Below are 18,895 nucleotides of genomic sequence, written 5' to 3'. Positions count from 1 at the left end.
CTCCTGATGGCATAGGGATCAGATCTGAGCCGCAGTTGCAACCTACACTGCAGCTTCTGCAACGCTGGAGCCTTTAACCCACTGTGCCAGGCCAGGGATTGAACCTGTGCTGCAGAGATGCTACTGATCCTGTTGCACCACAGTGGACACTCCTCCTTTGATTATCTTAAATTTTTTAGGAAGACAATCAAATCGTAGAGAGAACAGGACATCTTTGTTTCCTTCTTCTCAGTACTTCTCATCCTATTTCTTCCTATTGTCTAATACTTTTGGCTAAGAACTCCAGAAATGTGATAAATATCACTGAGCATGGCTGTCCCTGTAATTTAGGTAAAAGTCTTTTGGGTTCTGGAATTCTTGAGAGAGCTAGGTTATCTAATTGACAGGTGCAGACCTGGCCTGACTGTGCTTGGCCTCAAGCAATACCTTGCTGCCTCTTAACCTGACGATGTTCAGGATAGAGAATAGGGGATAGAGAATTCAAGGTTGACGTTATAAATTGGAGACAGCAGAGACAGAATGAGAAGGCGATGGCTGCACTTTTGTAGGAGGTATTCATTTGTGGTTCCCAGCCTCTGATATAATCCTGTTCCATCTGTAATTTCCTATTTCTGTTCCAATGAGGGAAACAATTAGGAAAACAATTAGGAACCCTCAGGTTCTATCTGGGGATAAAACAGGTGTGAACGCACCTCTCCTATCCCTAGATAACTCTACTCCCAGCTGGACAGTGGTAACTTAGGAAGACAGAGCCACTGCATCAAGTAAGTAGCAAAGGACTTAACTGGATACTTGTGTCTTTCCAGGTCTTGGTGGGAAGGGGTAGCTAAACCTAAAGACTTGAATAGAATTATTGAGGAGTTCCCGTTGTGGCTCAGTGGTAACAAACCCAACTACTATCCATGAGGACACATGTTCGATCCCTGGTCTAACTCGGTGGGTTAAGTATACTGTGTTGCTATGAGTTGTGGTGTAGGTCGCAGACATGGCTCGGATCCTTTGTTGCTGTGGCTGTGGTGTACACTGGCAGCTGCAGCTCCGATTTGACCCCTAGCCTGGGAACTACCATTTGCCACAAATGTAGCCCTAAAAAGCAAAAAAAGAATTATTGATAGTGTTAAGCCAATGTAGAGAGTTGCTTTAAATTGAGTGGGGGAGATGGTTAATTTAAAAAAAAAATGTTTTCCACTTCATCTAAAAACCAAGCTAGAAAAAACTGAAATTATTATGGCTTCAGGGGGAAAAAAAACAAAAACTGTTTGACGTCAGCACAATTCTGTCAATAACCAAGTTGAAAAAGTTGGAAAGTTATGCTGTTTTTACTTAGTCTCATCTCGTTCTCAGTAATTGCTTCCTTTCAACCATAAAGTTGTTTAGTGTAGGAGAGATATTCCAAGGCGTCTCTTTATATTCACTGCTGCAAGGTCCCGTTTTAGCATAATTACAGTCTTGGAGTTGCACAGACAGGCTCACTCTATCTAGCCGTGCAGCTGGCTTTCTCAAATGACAATGGGATGCTTACCAGCTTAGCGACGGCCAGGGCTGTAAGCCAGGGCAAGGCCCACATGCTGAAATTTTGCCCTTGCTTTGTCTGTATTTCCTCCGTGAAAATGGGGAAATGGTGTAGAATTTTTAAAAGCACAGTTTTTATTCTCTTAGAGCTTTTAAAGGGCTATGCTGAGCTGCAAATGCAGATTTCAGAATCCTAAATCAGAGATTATTTGTCTTTATATCTCAGAGTGATGTTATGGAGCAAAACAACGAAAAAGAAAAATGAATTTTTGCAGTACTCTTCTCCTTGTCCTCCTTCTTATATTTCTGTTTTCTTTTTGTGAGAAGACTAAAGAAAGTTGAAATTTTCTTGCCTCTTTTATCTGCAGAGTGATTCCCCATTCAGTTGGCTTATTTGCTACAGAAACACTTTCCATGATTTTTTTTTTTTTTTTTTCTTTTTAGGGCCTCACCCGAAGCATATGGAAGTTCCCAGGCTAGGGGTCAAATTGGAGTTGCAGCTGCCAGCCTACACCGAAACCACAGTCACGTGGGATCCCAGCTGCATCTGCCACCTACACCACAGCTCATAGCAATGCTGGATCCTTAACCCACTGAGCAAACCCACATCCTCATGGATACTAGTCAGGTTTATTACCACTGAGCCACGTCAGGAACTCCTCTTTCCAGGATTTGATCATCAATAGCTATTCACACTCAACCTTCAGTCATCTACTTAGAGACGTCTGCTTACATATACTCTCATCTTCCTACTTCTCAGTAAGGCCAGGGCCCCTCCTGTCTCCTCCCGGCTCACCCAAATGTATTGCCCTCTGCCCCCAAATTCTGTACATTCTTCCTTTACACATCCATCCCTTTTCTATTCCACTTATCACAACCTTAGTTCTGTTCTTTATAGCTCTTTTCTGAACAATTACAAAAGTTTCTTAAATGCTCCATCTAGGCTTTCCCTATCCAACTTTTAAAGATTTCAGATCAACTTTCTTATAGCATCATTCAAAGAGGAATGAAGAAGAAAAAAGTTTAAAACCATCCATTATGTGTCAGGTGCCAAAAGTGTCACTTGGAATACATAGGTGAAAGACCCTCTCACAGGTGGACTTTCTGCTCTGATCAAAGTGATATCTTTTCTAGCTCAGAGACAGGCTCCGTCTATTGCTGGTAACCAAATAGGAGACATTTCTGATCATCCCAACTGGGGTGGAGAAGGGAGTTACTGTCATCCAGTATGTAGAGGCCAAGATGCTGCTAAGCATCCTGCAATGTACAGAACAGCTTCCTACAATAAAAATATTACAGTACAAAGTGTCAGTGGTGCCAGGATTGAGACACTCTGCACATGTTAATAGTTAATTCATGAGTCTCCCCTCAGTCCAATGCCTCCCATCTCCAGGTAATCAAATCCTACTCATTTTCCAAAGCTTACTTCAACTCTACCTCTCCCAGTTCTCTCTGTGAATTCCTAAGGCACTTTTGGTCTGTACCATTCACTCCCAGTGCACATGTCATTTTCCTTTGGAGATAGTGCTGTCCGTCCCATGCACCCCGTGTTGTCAGTGTATTGCTGCTGCAAGTCACTGGGCCCTGATTCTACTCTACTGTCCATACTACCAAGCTCAGAAGCTGCATATATTACACAATTAGTAAATACTTAAAACTCAAAAGTTGAATCCATTAGCTCAGAAATTGATAGTTGAGGAGTTCCTGCTGTGGCACAGTGGGTTAAGGACCTGACATTGTCTCTGCTACAGCTCAGGTTGCTGCTGAGGCATGGGTTCAATTCCCAGCCTGGTGCAGTGGGCGAAGGATCTGGTGTCTCCATAGCTGTTGCTTAGGTCACTGCTATCGCTCAGGCGTGGCAGAAAAAAAAAAAAATGACAGTTGAAGTAGTCAGAAAGGAACTTACAACTGAACTAAGATTAGGACAATTAATCTGCAACTATCTCATTAGGAGAAAAATCAAGGGAAATGAGAATATAAAGAAAGAAAGGGACAAGAACCAGGATATACTACCCCTAGGATAAAAGAGTTACAATGTACACTTACTCAGATTCTTTTATTGTGGTAAAATATGTGTAAAATGGTAAAACTTATCATTTTAACCATTTTTAAGTGTATAGTCAGTGATCTCAGACACTTTCATATTGTTATGCAGCCTTCATCACCATCTCCAGATCTCTTTTCATCTTGCAAAAATAAAACTCTATAAAAAATAGGAGCTCATTAAAAAAATAATTCCCTTTTCTCCTATGCTTTACTCCCTAGTAACCACCATTCTAGGTACCTCATGTAAGAGGAATCATGCAAGATTTGTCTTTTTGTGACTGGCTTATTTCACTTAGCATAATATCTTCAAGGTTCATCCATTTTGCACCATGTGTCAAACGTTCCTTCCTTTCTAAGGCTGAATAATTTTTGCATCATATTTGTGTATTCCATTTTGTTTATCTATTCATCCATCAGTGGACACTTGAATTGGTTCCATCATTGGCTATTAAGGATAAAGCTGCTATGAACATGGGTGTATAAATATAACTATTCAACTCCCTGCTCTCACTTCTTTGGGGTCTTTACCCAGAAATGGAAACACTGGATCATGTGGTAATCCTATTTATAATGTTTTGTGGAAGTGCCATACTGTTTTCCACAGCAGCTGCACCATTTGACATTCCCAAAACAATTTCTCCACATCCTTGACAACAGGTGTTATTTTTCTGGTTTTTTGTTTTAATAATAACCAAATTAATGAGTACGATGTGGTATCTCATTGAGGTTTTGATTTGTACTTTCCTAACAACTAATGATGTTGAACATTTTTGCATGTGCTTAAGTTGGCATTTGTGTATTTCTGAGAGAAGTGTCTTTACGAGTCTTTTCCTCATATTTTAATCAGGTTGTTCGTTTTGTTGTTGAGTTTTAGATGTTCTTTATATAAGCTAGATATCAATCCCTTATCATAAATATGATTTGCAAATATATATTTTCCCACTTGCGGTGGGTTATCTTTTTACGCTTTTGATAGTGTTGTTTGATGTACACACATTTTTAGTTTTGATGAAGTTCAATTTATCTACTTTTTGTTGCCTGTGCTTTTCATTGCACATTTGAGAAATTACTGCCAGTTTCTGTCATGAAGATTTTCCTCTGTTTTCTTCTAATTGTTTTATTTTTAACTCTTATGTTTTGGTCCTTGATCCATTTTGAGTGAATTTTTGTATATGGCGTAAGGTAAGGGCCCAACTTCATTCTTTTGCATATGGATATCTCATTTTCCCAACCACCATTAATTGAAAAAGCTGTCCTTTCCCTGTTCAGTGGTCTTGGCAGCATTGTGGAAAGTCACTTGACTTTATATAAGAGGGTTTATTTCTGAGTACTTAATTCTGTTTCATTGGTTTATATATCTGTCTTTATGCCAGTACCACACCGCTTTGATTGCTGGGGTTTTGTGGTAAGTTTTGAAATCAGGAAATGTGAGACCTCCAACTTTGTTCTTCTTTTTCAGTATTGTCTAGCTATTTGGGATCCCTTGAAATCACATGTGAATTTTAGGATGAATTTTTCTATTTGTGAAAATAGTGTTGTTGGAATTTTAATGGAATTTGCATTGAATCCGTCGATCACTTTGGGTAGTATTGCCATCTTAACAGTATTACACCTTCCAATCCATGTACACTGAATGTCTTCCCTTTATTTGTGTCTTCTTGAATTTCTTCCAACAACATTTTATAGTCTTCAGGGTATGAGTCAATCAGAATCTTTTTTAAAAGAGGTTATTTTTTCAAACAATGTAAGAACAATAAGGGAAATTTTAAAATAGGAATTATTCACCCCAAATCTCACTTCCCAAGAAATCATTTGGCCTCATTTCCCCCCATGTCTCCTTCGAGTCTTATCTGCATGTATATATGATATCAACGTACTTGCAGTCATTTCATCAACCCAATTATGCACCTTGATTTCTTTACTTATTTTCCATGTTGTCATATAGTTGCTTTAACAGATTCTGACGATGCTATACCAACAGTGAGAGAGGGAAGGACAGCCAAGCTTTGGAGTAGGGGTAGGAATGGAAATAATCTTTTTTTTTTTTTTATTACCCAAAGTAGCAGAAATCAATACTCCCCAAACAAAATGAACACAAGAGATTTAGAGATTGTTCTGGGGAAACTGCTTTAGTTCTTGAATGAGAATAGTCACAATTCAAGAAAATATATTGACTAACTTTACCAGTACTATCTCTGAATATTCTCTAACCCTAAACTTAAAATGTAGGCTTTCACATTTGGAATTTCACATCTTGAAAGACAAGAATCGCAAAGCATCAAGGACATTTATTTGCTACATTTGTTAGTAGATGATTAAATACTTAAATCTATCTATAACTTTCAGTTACTCGGTTTTTCAGTAGCTATTCAGAAATTCTATAAAACTGGATAAAACGCAAATAGGTTTTTACATGAAGAGGCAGTCTAGTAATATTTTATTTTATCACCTTTCTTGGAATGAAACACTAAGCTGACAGTGTTGAGTGTTGAACCGAGAAGTATGAATTAGTAAAGACAGGTTTGGGAAGAGTTGCCATGCCAAAGTTTATACTCAGAGTGGAGAACGTGCCCCTATAGCAAAAACAGCCTGTCTCCTAGAATTATCTTTCCTCAAGGAGTTAGAAGGAGCCTGTACATACTTGACTGTACCAGTTAGAACCCACTGCTTTGCCTTTCCTTTTACAAGATTTATGCCCTTTCTTGGGTGAATTTGCAGACTGATAAACTCTAAGCATAGATCCCGGATTCTTCCTGTCTCTGGCTGCCTACCATCTGCACCCCTTTAATTTTTCTTCTTTTAGGGACCATGTATTTCTAATCAGGCTTATGCCAAAGCTATTATGGACAAAACATTCTACCAAGTATTTTTCTTCATCATCGTCGTCATCATCATGATCATCAGAGATTCTTAGTTCAGTTTTAAAACTACTCCTATTGTCTTAATAATATATTTTTCTACATTACCACATTCCCCAAGTTCAGGAATTGAAACATGGGTAAAGCAATCACGATGTTCCTTTTAACTAAACTTCCAGAGTTTGCTTTCCCACTCAGTTTAAAATGGAATATTTTTCTTAAACTGGAATATATTTTGACAGTCTGGGATTAAAACTTTTTTTTTTTTTAACTCTTTGACACCAGCCCTGAAAGATCTGAGATCTTAAGAGGTTAGAATAATAAATAACCCACTGCCTAGCTCCTGCAGAACTGGTTAGTTTAACTTTTTAGGCTGGCGACCGAAGGTGGTCTGCTTCCATCTGTGGGGCACACACACCTTCTTGTAGAAAGCAGAGGGCACACATTTTAGCCAGTCACCTTCAGCAGGCACAAGGGAAGTAGATCACTCCTTTAGGAAATGTCAGAGAAGATAAATGTGTCCAAATTACTAGCCAAAGATGCTTAGTAAGCATCCGAGAGATGGGTTCTGCTTTCCAAATTATTAAGCAGACTATTTAGAAGTCCTGAAACATTCATTTTTCATTGCAGATTGTTGACCAGAAGTCGAGGACAGCTGTCTTCCTGTAATGCCCCATGTGACACCCACAGGAATTTTCCCTTTACTGTTCAGCCCATTGAAAGGTATGAAAGGATATGCAGTCATTTAGCATCCCTGATGTCTAGGACTTGACTAAAGGGTTTTATCCACAGAAACCCATGGATCCTAGAAGGTCGGTTGTTGTCTACCTTTAGATGAGTTTGTTTCGGTGATATCAACCTGTCTGGTTTTCTCTGCATCGAAATACTGAAATGATCACAGGATGTATATGTATTATATGCATAAATATATTAGAGGCTGTCTGTATGTGTCTTTCTGGGAGGTAGGCCTTGGATCTAAGTCTTGATGAATATAAAATGTGGCATTTTTGCTTTGATTCTTAAAAAGGTAGACTGGAGAAATCAGCCATCTTTAAGGAACTGTTTCTAAAAAGAGGTCCGAGGACTGTCTACATTAGAATTATCTGACTTGAAAAACTTTCTATTTCAGGGCTTCACCCCAGGTAGGGCCTAGGCACTTGCTTTTTACAAACATCTAGAGGATTCTGCTGCCTATCGCCCCATTCTCCCTCGTCTAACCAACACTGCCCTGGGAAAATAGCAGAGGCTTCCCCCACCCCACCCCCCGAGGAAATGACTTCTCCCCTTGGTGGAAGGAAGGAGTTGAGCATTTACACTGCTGAATTATTTTAGGTAGAACTACTTACCAAAAAAAAAAAAAAAAAAAAGGAATTGAAATTCCCATTGTGACTCAGTGGTTAACGAACCCAGCTAGAATCCATGAGGACTTGGGTTCGATCCCTGGCCTTGCTCAGTGGATTAAGGATCTGGCATTGCCATGAGCTGTGGTGTAGGTTGCAGATGTGGCTTGGATCCCACATTGCTGTGGCTATGGTGTGAGCCAGCAGCTCTAGCTCTGATTCAACCCCTGGGCTGGGAACCTCCCTATGTCACGGGTGCAGCCCTAAAAAGACAAAATACCAAAAGAAAAAAAAAAAAAAAAGAATTAAGGACAGTTAGTAGCATTACTTTGACATCTGTCAACTTAGTCATCTTTTCTCATTTTGGTATTTCTTCAATTTTCCTCTGTGATGAAATGACCCCAGTGCTCTGTTGCCATGGACCCTGTATTATTTTCATGTGTGGTTATGTAGCTCACTAAAAAACAGACAGCTGGGAGTTCCCGTCGTGGCGCAGTGGTTAACGAATCCGACTAGGAACCATGAGGTTGCGGGTTCGGTCCCTGCCCTTGCTCAGTGGGTACAGGATCCGGTGTTGCCGTGAGCTATGGTGTAGGTTGCAGACACGGCTCGGATCCCGCGTTGCTGTGGCTCTGGCATAGGCCGGTGGCTACAGCTCCGATTCGACCCCTAGCCTGGGAACCTCCATATGCCGCAGGAGTGGCCCAAGAAATAGCAACAACAACAACAACAAAAGACAAAAAAAAGACAAAAAAAACAAAAAAACAAAAAACAGACAGCTATCTATCATGGCTGTTAAGTTTGGGAAAGAATTCAGTGATCAAATGATTATCCTTTTATGAGTAACTAATAATATAATAGTGTGACTAGAATTCGAGGTGGGGTTTTCCTTCTGACCACCAGATCACTTTGAAGAGAAAGCACACCGTAGGAGAATATAGAGGTACAGGAACATTGTCACTGAGTGATTTGAAACCGTTTCTTAAGAAACTTGTGTAAAGCAGGGAGAGTTTCTATTTAACGCTTTTTTAAAAATTCCTTTGGAATCCCCCCATCTCCTCATAGACTCCTTGGAAGAAAACACGTAGCTGTCCCACGCTTCCATTTGCCATCACCCAGGTGCCTCTCGTCTCCACTAAGGGGCCTGCAATTAAAACTTTTTCTTCCTTTCTATACACCAGGATTTGTTCTGCTGTCCAACTGTGCCTGTTTACTTATTAATATCAATTCAGAAATCAAAAAATTAAATACTATCAAACAGAATCTAGCAGCACATCAAAGGGAAAACTCACCAGGGCCAATAGGGTTTCATAAGTCCATTTTAGGAACTCTGTTAACTTAATTCATTTGAATAGATCTTATAAGAAAAGTCATCCGAGATTACCGACATTGACGCTGGAAAAGCTCTTGAAAAAAAATGTTCATCTATTCTTCATAAAACCTCTCAGTCTTTAACACATTTGAGTAGATCTGACTTAACCCCAAAGCCATCATCATACTTAATGGGGAACCTCCAGAAATCTTTCCACCAGAGTTGTAAAAAAGGCCATTTATTCACTCACACTTCTCTTAAGAGGCCCTGTAGTAAATGGTAAAGTTTGTGGACTTTGGTTGCTAGACTTCAAATCCCAACCTTGCCACCTCGAACCTTGGTGACTGTGGGCAGTTTACTTAATACTTCTCTGCTGAGTTTCCCTCTCTGAAAATGGAGATAATGGCAATACTTAAATCTTAAGACTGTTTGCTAACAGATATTAATAGCTTGATGGGTGTAAAATACTTGATAGGTTCACATAAGTATCTGGTAAATTTTATCTATCATTGCTATTATTTAACATTATTTTTGAAGACAAACCAAACAGAAAGAATGATTTAGAGGTGCTAAAAGAGAAGATAAAATTATCTATAGTTTCATTCCTCTAATTGTAAAACGTGAAAATCCAAGAGAGTCTACTGAAAAACTACTACAAATAATAAGAGCAAATAATCTTATTATACATAATAAGAATATTAAATTCACATACAGAAATCAAAAGACCTCATGTATATGAAGAAAATTTGAATGAAAAGAAAGGCATAGCATATTCCTGCATAGGAAGACTCAACATCATAAAGATGTTTGTCCTCTCTAAATTAAGTTTTAAGTTTGACACTCTCATTAATAAAATACAAGGAATTTTTTTAAATGGGTAAGTTGTTTCTACATTTCATAAGCAGAACAATCATGTGGGAAGTTCCAGGGAAATTCTGGAATATAAGCGAATAAGCGATAATTTATTCTGCCAGATGTTAAACATTACAAAGTTTCAATAATTTTTAGCATACATATAGGCAGATTGAATAGAATATGAGTTCAGAAATGAACCTGAACACATAACAAGAATTCAGCATGCAACAAAATTATCATCTAGACTCAGTTGAGAAAAGAGGAGTTATTTCCTACTTCCAAAAAAACAGTGATGGGAAAACAGCCATTTGGAAAAAATAGAGGAAGCTCCTGTAAAGGACAATGATGAGTCTATGATTTTACCCTGCTTTTAAGCTAACAAGTTAGCTAGCTTCTAGGTTTTCACAGACGCTGTCAGAAGATGTAAGACTCTTAGGTCAGAGACAAATTTTCTTACTCATGGAACAACAAGAAGCATGAACTTCACAACTGCATCATTTCCTCTCGCTCCCTAAATAATAGAGAATTTGGTGCAGATAGAAGCTGCCAACACAGGGGGGTTGTGTCCTGGTTAAGGAACTCTGAGCTTAGGAAACCCTCCATCTGATAAGGGCACTGCTTGCAAATCTGACCCAGAGGGAAACATTATCTTTATCATCCTGGACAGCAAACAAATCTGCCCTTTGACTTAGAGGGAGACGCTATTTCTCTCTCCCAAGGTTAATCATTATACAAACATCCTGGAAAAGATAGTTTGGAACAAAAGCTGATATAAGATGTGCAAAAACATGAGAGATCCATGGAGAATCAACTCCCAGAGACCCAAACCTTTCCCTTATGCCAGGATAAACTCCAAATGTATCAAAATACCAGAAAGTAAGCAATAAAAGAATGACAAAAAGAGAGAAAGAATCCATAGAATGGCAAAAACCTTTCCAAACTATTGCAGAAAAACATTAAACATAATTTTTAAATACATACTAAAATCACCATAAACAAAGAAAAGAAAGAACTTCAGAAAAAAGAACTTGCAGCTCATATTATAAACACATAGCTAATGAACCTAGTGTAGCTGCTACAAATAAAATGCTGAATGAGAAGACCAATACAAAAATGGATAAAGGAAATAAATTGTTCATCAGAATATAAATGGCTCCTAAACCATTTATATATATATAAATATATAAAAATGTATATATGAAATATATATATAAACATATATGAAAATTTATATATATATATTTATATATGAAAATGTTTTCAGTTAAACTACTCTGACATAATATTTCACCTATTATATTGGCAAAAACACAAAAATTGTGTTGGTGGCCCATAGTACAAAAAGTTGGAGTATACGCTGAACAAGTCTAATTGGATTTGGTACAATATACTATCTAGCATTTTGAACCAAGAGAAAATGTTTTTAGCTATTTTTTTTTAGGGCCACACCCATGGTATATGGAAGTTCCCAGGCCAGGGATCCAATCGGAGCTGTAGCTGCTGGCCTACACCACAGCCACAGCAATGCCAGATCTGAGCTGCATCTGCCACCTACACCACAAGTCACAGCAACACCAGATCCTTAACCCACTGAGCGAGGCCAGAGATCAAACCTGAGTCCTCATGGTTGCTAGTCAGATTCATTTCTGCTGAGCCATGACAGGAACTCCTGTTTTAGCTATTTTTAAAAATTAAAAAGTAAAAACTTACCAATTCTAGCTTATAATGGCTCTATTCATAATTACAAAAATAGAAACAACCCAAGTGTGCAAGCTGCTATAAAAAAAATACCAGAGACTATATGGCTTAAACAACAGAAATTGATTTGCTCACAGTTCTTGAAGATGGAAAGTCCAAGATCCAGGTGCCAGCTGAGTCCATTTCTGGCAAGGACTCTCTTCTTGTCTTGTACATGGCCACCTTCTCTCTATCCTCAGTGTGTGTGCTCTAAGACAGAACTCTTGGGGCTTCCTCTTCTTCATATGGGCACTAGCCCTACTGAGTTAGAGCTCCACCCTTATGACCTCACTCAACTTTTATTAAGGTTCTAATCAATTAACCTCGAAACCCTAGCTCCAAATAAAATTACCTGCAGGTTAGGGTTTCAACATATGAGTACTGGGGGGTCACAATTCAGTCCATTGCAGCCCCTTAATGGGGCAATGTATAAATAAAATTTGGTACCTCCATACAATGAAATGCTACTTAGTAATAAAAGTGGACAAATTATTGAAACAAAATATCATAGATGATTCTCAAATTATGCGAAGTGATAAAGCCAGACTTCATATATACTGTATGAACACTTTTATATGACATTCTGGAAAAGGCAAAACGAGTGGGTCAGAGAACAGATCAATAGTAGCTCAGGAATGAAGAAGGGTTTGACACAAAGGGATACAGAGGAATTTTTTTTTGGCCGTGATGGAATTGTTCCATATTCCTACGTTGTAATGCCAGTTACATGACCGTATGTATTTGTCAACACTTACAGAACTGGGCATTAAAAGGTCTGAAATTTACTGAATCTGAATTATATGTCATTTTAAAAATAAAAAAAAAAAACCCTGTCTCCTGTAGCCCATCAGCTTGTCATCATATGATAACGTTATAAATAGTTCCACCTTACCAAGGACTTTTTATTTATGCTTTTTGAATTTAACAGAGCCTTTCAGGGAAAGACAATGACTTGACTAAAAGCAATGAATCTCAATGCAAGTTTAGGGAAAGATTTTTTTCCCGTGGGTAGGGATGCCCCTTGTGTAAATCCACAAACAGAAAGTCACTAACTGAGATTCCAAGCTCCTGAACTAATAATAATGCTGTCAAGGTTAAAGTAAGAATCTGGTGGAAACAGCCCTGAGCTTGCTTCCTTGAAGCCTTTTTTTTTTTTTTTTTTTTTAAAGAGTAGATGAAGGCATCAAAAGCATTCAGAGAACATGAACCCAACCTGCTGTGTCCTGTAGTTATACCAGCTCAGAGGATGAGGATTCTGTTTCTCAATTGAACCCAACCTGCTATGTCCTGTAGTTACACCAGCTCAGAGGACGAGGATTCTGTTTCTCAATTGATGTCCTCTATCATGTGTGCCCACCGTCCATTTTCCTACCATCTGCTGTGTCCACACAGCAACCAAATATCATTTCTACAATGTTTTACCATCAATGAAAGAAAAATAAACTGGTGAGTTAGGTCCTTCCTTATAGCAACATCAGAATGTTTTTTTAACCCCACCAAGCAGGAAATAACAGATAACAGTCATAATCTCTAATGGAACTTCTCTTAAAGAAAAACAGTAGCATGGTATTGATAGGCTGTCTATCAAGGGGTGTGGCAAATGGGCAGGCACATTCCCTAGGAAATTTCTCCACTTTTTGTTGAATATTCACCGAAATGTGTTTAAAATCCTTTTAGAGAATCATTAGACTAGAAATCACCAAGCCGGAAAGGTCACCTTGTCCAGGATGAAAACAAAAACTACTTTCCTCTGAAATAAAATCTCCCACCCTGCTCCTCGCCCTTAGATTCCTTTTGTCAATTCCCCAATAGTCAGCTTTGCATACTGTGGAAAGATGGGTGGGAGCCTGTGACCCAAACTTTGCCAAGCTGGAGAACTAATCTGGAAAGTAGATGAGAGTAGCACTGGGGCTGCGTCAAGGGACACAGTTCCTGGAGGAGCTGTGGACCCCTGTTCTATAGGACTTGAGCCTCCAGCCCTTACTGTGAGTCTGAGGTCTGTGAAGGTTGGGGCTGGCCTTCAAGGGAAGAAAGTGGGACCAGGGTCAAGAGCATCTCTGCCAGGTAGCAGGAGGTCAGGTAGCTGCGCATGCTCTTGGCTGCTCTGTCTGCCCGTTGGAACCCATAGAAATATCCACTCCTCTCCACCCCTCTCAGCCAGCCACTCATCCCTATTTTTAGGATTCCTTAGCAACTGAGCAGCCTGTTATTCCATAACTAATATTTTGCATTCCTTATTCCATTATTACACTAACCACTCCCTCCTTCCCCCCCAAACGTATGCCATATTGTCCCTGCAAGTTCTCCCCCCAAAGGTATGTTGCCGTGAGTTCTCCAAGGACAAGAAAAGCACATTCATCAGGATCTACTCTGTGCTTCACAACTCCTGGATTCAGGAAATTCTTCCTATGTCCAACCTAATCTCCTAATAATGAAGTCGAATGCTATTTTTTGCTCTCTATCTTCACCAGAGATGAGGAGTAGCCAATCAACACTCTCTTTGTAAAAAAAACTTTCATTTTGCTTTGAGAAATGAGAAAAGCATGATACAGGAGATCCAGTAGCCATGAAGGTGCAGGTTCCATTCCTGGCTTCATTCAGTGGGTTAAGGATCCGGTGCTGCTGAAGGTTGCAGATGTGACTTGGATCCCATGTTCCTGTGGCTGTGATGTAGGCCCATAGCTGCAGCTCTGATTCTGCCCCTATCCAGGGAATTTCCATATGCCAAGTGTGCGGCCCTAATAAAAAATCAATTATTTGCTTTTGAAGAAGTCCAAGGGCATTACTTTATGCCCCACTATGACCCCAATATGGGAGGCAGTGAGGGGAGAATTTCTTTTTAAGTCCCCAGGCCTAAGGAATTCTGCCATTTTTGTTTTAAATCACAGAATCATTTGTTCTACTGTTGAGAGGTATTATAATACAATGGATTGGGGGTGGTGGAAATCTCTGCTTTTTCTAACTTAGGATCATTTATAATCATTGACCCTTGACAGGTCTAGATCTCACCCATCACACCATCTTACTAACAGCTTGTTCCTATTCTTAGCTTGGTGGGAATGTTTGACTATATGATGTATTTTAGGAAAATAAGCCAGAGTCATTGAATGTAGAAGGAATAAGTTCACTTTTTAGGTATTTAAATGAAGATAATGCTAACTTTAAAAAAAAAAAAAAACTAGTCTATCTTCTACAATAAAATCCAATTTTATTTATTTATTTATTTATTTATTTATTTATTTATTTATTTATTTATTTTTAGGGCCATGGGTATGGCAATAAAATACGGTTTTTAGAAGTCTCATATTTATTATGAGCATTTCTTTCTAATGAAAAAGAGATTCTCTTTCTCTTTTACCATGAGAACTCAACAATAGCCAGTTCTATGGTGAGCTTTTGACAAATACAACATACTCTCAAGTTGGACAATGTAGGTTCTAGGCTCACTGGTAGGGACTTTCTGCTTCTGCTTTCCTGTGGCAGCTGGTATGCGCCACAGAATGTGTCCTCAGTAAAGCCTGAGGCAGGACATTCTTTGGGGCAGGCCCTTCATTTTCTTGCCAACTCTTTGAAGCTTTGCCCAGTGCAAAGCTCATATCACTCTAGCACATAGTGGAATGACAAGATGGAATGTGCTTTAGCATGAGCTCTGTGAGCCCATGAGTTGTGAAGCTCTTCTGATATAGATTAGAATAACACCTTGCTTGACACTACCTCAGGCCTAAAACACTAAGAGAGAAAATTAAAGAAAAATATTGTGGGATTCTGGGAATATTAAAGGCACTGATTGCCTCAAAGAGCCCCCTTTGACCCAGAGTATCACATGCTCCCTAACAGCCCAGTGGAGGAAGGTACCGTGATGACTGTTATCCCTGAGATTAAAATATGTGCAGACTTACATGTGGAATCTAAAAAAAAAGGACACAATAAACTTCTTTGCAGAACAGATACTGACTCAAAGACTTCAAAAAACTTACGGTTTCCAAATGAGACAGGTTGTGGGGTGGGGGGATGCACTGGGGGTTTGGGATGGAAATGCTTTAAAATTGGGCTGTGATGATCGTTGTACAACCGTAAATGTAATAAAATTCATTGTGTAATAGGAAAAAAAATGAAGTATGTGTAGATTTCATACTTCACTCTTAATTTTGGCATCAGAATCTGTCTTTTAGATATTGTCATCTGCTCTTAGTAAATGCTGCAGGCAAATGTATTCTAACAGCTTCATCCACATTAATGTATATTTACCCCCCAAAAAAGATTTCTTTTAATTCTCATCTAGACGTACCAGGTGATGTAAATAACTTTTATTGTTATCTAAGATAAGCCAAAAAGACCCCTTTGCAGCAGCCAGCTGTATGTTTGAACAGAATTATTTAGGCTATTTGCCTCAATTTTCAGAATCCCTTTGATCCAGCTGATGTTCTGATAGTTTTAGCCAGATGCTGCTTGGGATGATCCCACCCAAATGGTTCTCTGGGACCCTTAAGGACCCAAAAGTCTTTGGTCCCCTAAGTCTTAAAGAAAAGCTCTCAGCCAAGGAGCCAGAGCCCGAACTGGAGATCAAACCAACCCATATGCTGCTGCCCTCCTGTCTGCAAGCTCTGCAGTCCAGGACAAGAGTCCATCCGCACTCCAGCTTGTTTCCTTTGTTTCAGAAAGCACCAGAAAAGGGAAGCTCTATGCTCTCTAGGGATGCTTTTCCTAAATTCCTAGCGTCAGGATTTGATAGTTCTAAGTCATCCCCTCTTCCCTTCCTCTGATCCTGTCTCCTCCAGCGGGAACAAATGGTGGGCATCACATTTCTCCAACCCCAGCCACAAATACATTAAATTTTGGTACCAAAGGAGCCATTTTGTTCTTTTACTAAAGGCAAGTCAGCATCTTCTTTGTTTAACACCTGTAAAGCCAGTTTGTATTAGCAATTTGTGGGTAATATACCTAGAAACAGTATATCTGACTCCTTCCTTGTGGTGAGATTCTGCTGAAAGGGTCTACCTCATTCTTACATAACTCCTATGAGCTAATTTTTTTTTTTTTTTTTTTTTTGCTTTTTAAGTCCACACTTGTGGCATATAGAGGTTCTCAGGCTAGGGGTCCAATCAGAGCTACAGCTGCTGGCCTCTGCCACAGCCATGGCAACATCAGATCTGAGCCTTGTCTGTGACCAAAACCACAACTCATGGCAACACCAGATCCTTAACCCACTGAGGGAGGCCAGGGATCGAACCCAAAACCTCATGGTTCCTAGTCGGATTCATTTCCGCTGCACTGTGATGGAAACCTCCTATGAACTATTTTGTGAAATCAGATTTTGGCCCTAGGCACCTTTCTTAGGAGTAAATAAGAAATTCAGGTAAATATTATGCAAGTTACTTTGAAGCTACTATTATACACTCCCTCTACTATCAGTTTTAATAACTGTGTTTTAAATACCATGTTTTGAAGGGAACTTTTTTCTCAGCTTCTCCCATCTGCTACATTGTGTAACAAAGCCATAATTTGGGGTTTATGATATTAGTGGCTGTGCCTATGAATGTAGTGCTATACTGTCAATGTTTGACTGAAACAACATGAATCAATAAAGGGGTTTAAAACATAAGTATTAAACTACAGTAAGCATTTCATAAAAGTAAGACATTTAATAAACAGAATCAATTTTAGAATTAGTATATACTCTTTGTATATTAGTATAACCCTTTGTATTCATATGTTGCTTAGTTGCAGGTACAATCTAAAGGATTAGGTCAAAGCCTCTTCTGTTTGAAAAGACCTATTAACTTGGGAAATGAAATTGCATACAAATGAAGAGATAAAGCTATTGTATTTAAAAAATTTTTTTTTTCTTTTTAGGGATGCACCTGTGACATATGGAGGTTCCCAGGCTATGGATCTAATAGGAGCTACAGCTGCCGGCTTACGCCACAGCCACAGCAACGCCAGATCCGAGCCTCGTCTGTGACCTACAGCTCAGCTCAAGGCAATGCCAGATCTTTAACCACTGAGCTAGGCCAGGGATCGAACCCATAACCTTGCAGTTCCTAGTCGGATTCATTTCCACTGTGCCACAACAGGAATTCCAAAGCCATTGTATTTTTAAATGACCTCCATTCTACATCCCAGCATAACATATTTTTACAAAGATAACTGACCTCTCTCCTGCCTCAGAATAGGAGATTAATAACACTAGGTTGTGTGTGTGTCTGTGTGTGTGTCAGTGTCTCTGTGTTGAGGGTGGAGAACTAGTTTAGGAGGAAAGACAGAGCCCTGAAATAGAAGGCATTTCTTGCCTCAGTAATAATTTTTCTTCTTACAATGGAGCATGGTAATGTGAGAAAAAAAGAATGTATACATGTATGTGTAACTGGGTCACCATGTTGTACAGTAGAAAAAAAAAAGTAATGTATTGGAGAAATTTTTAAAAATATATATTTTTTTCATTTAAGCCTTTTATTCCGGTCACTAGAGTGAAAAGAAATAATGTCTCTTTCTCAGCACCTCCCTTTTATTCCGGTCACTAGAGTGAAAAGAAATAATGTCTCTTTCTCAGCACCTCTTTCTCAGCACCTCAGGGATACAGGCACCTTTCCCCTTGCCTCCATTTCAAGAAAGAACAAGCCTAGGCCTGAGCCTTCCTCCAAGCTTCCTGCCTCAAGAATGTACTAAACCCTGGGAACTGGTGAGGATGGTGCCTGTATCCCTGTGAATTATCCCTTTCCATCCCGCAAAAGGATAGTCCATAGCCCATGACATAGAAGGTCTTAGTTTAAAATTCCAACACCACCCATATACATACATGTTTCAATTGATTTTCAACAAAAGCAAAAAGATAATTCAATGATGAGAGAATAGTCCCTTCAATAAATAGTGCTGGAGCGATTTGCAACACCCACATTCAACCAAAAAAAGGAACCTCTACCCTTATTTTGTTCTAGGTGCAAAAATAGATCATAGACATAAATGTACCACCTATAAACTATAAAACTTTATGATGAAATCATAGGAGAATGATTTTGTGAACTTGGATTAGGTAAGGTTTCTTAGATACAACAACAAAAACTTGCTTTATTAAAAAAAAAAAAACCTGATAATTTGGACTTCAAAATTTGAAACTTCTCTTTAAAAGACATGCTAAAATGAAAATACAAGCTACAGCCTGAGAGAAAATATTTGTGGAATGCTTATCAATTGAAAGACTTGGATCCAGAATATGTAAAGAATTCTCTAAACTCCAT

General features: G+C 39.0%; 1 protein-coding gene and 1 long non-coding RNA gene across 15 annotated transcripts in view; one reads left to right on the top strand and one right to left on the bottom strand.

Annotated features, from left to right (window-relative positions):
* The window catches only part of LOC106509521 (uncharacterized), a 59,222-nt gene extending 47,315 nt beyond the window's left edge, over window positions 1-11,907 (bottom strand). Inside the window, exon 1 of one of the 3 annotated variants that reach the window (XR_001307130.3) lies at window positions 11,757-11,907. This is a non-coding gene — a long non-coding RNA (uncharacterized LOC106509521). The remainder of the gene's footprint in view (window positions 1-11,756) is intronic. The other 2 variants (XR_001307131.3, XR_014838569.1) reach the window with 2 other exon arrangements.
* Window positions 1-18,895, top strand: part of APC (APC regulator of WNT signaling pathway) — a 324,590-nt gene that overhangs the window by 167,570 nt on the left and 138,125 nt on the right. For 11 of the 12 annotated variants that reach the window (XM_085009317.1, XM_085009297.1, XM_085009312.1 and 8 more), the window contains one exon: window positions 7,047-7,139. The exons of the other annotated variant lie outside the window; for it this stretch is intronic. The gene's annotated coding sequence lies outside the window, so the exon portion shown is untranslated. The remainder of the gene's footprint in view (window positions 1-7,046; window positions 7,140-18,895) is intronic. 12 annotated transcript variants of the gene reach the window in all.

This window comes from Sus scrofa, chromosome 2 (assembly GCF_054392235.1).
Source record: "Sus scrofa isolate SSC_HxYL_T2T_F1_AM1 chromosome 2, Sscrofa_HxYL_maternal_Yorkshire_Landrace_v2.0, whole genome shotgun sequence".
NCBI classification, from domain to species: Eukaryota; Metazoa; Chordata; class Mammalia; order Artiodactyla; family Suidae; genus Sus; species Sus scrofa.
The sequence above is the reverse complement of the archived record's forward strand: the minus strand, read 5'-3'. Positions and strand labels throughout refer to the sequence as shown.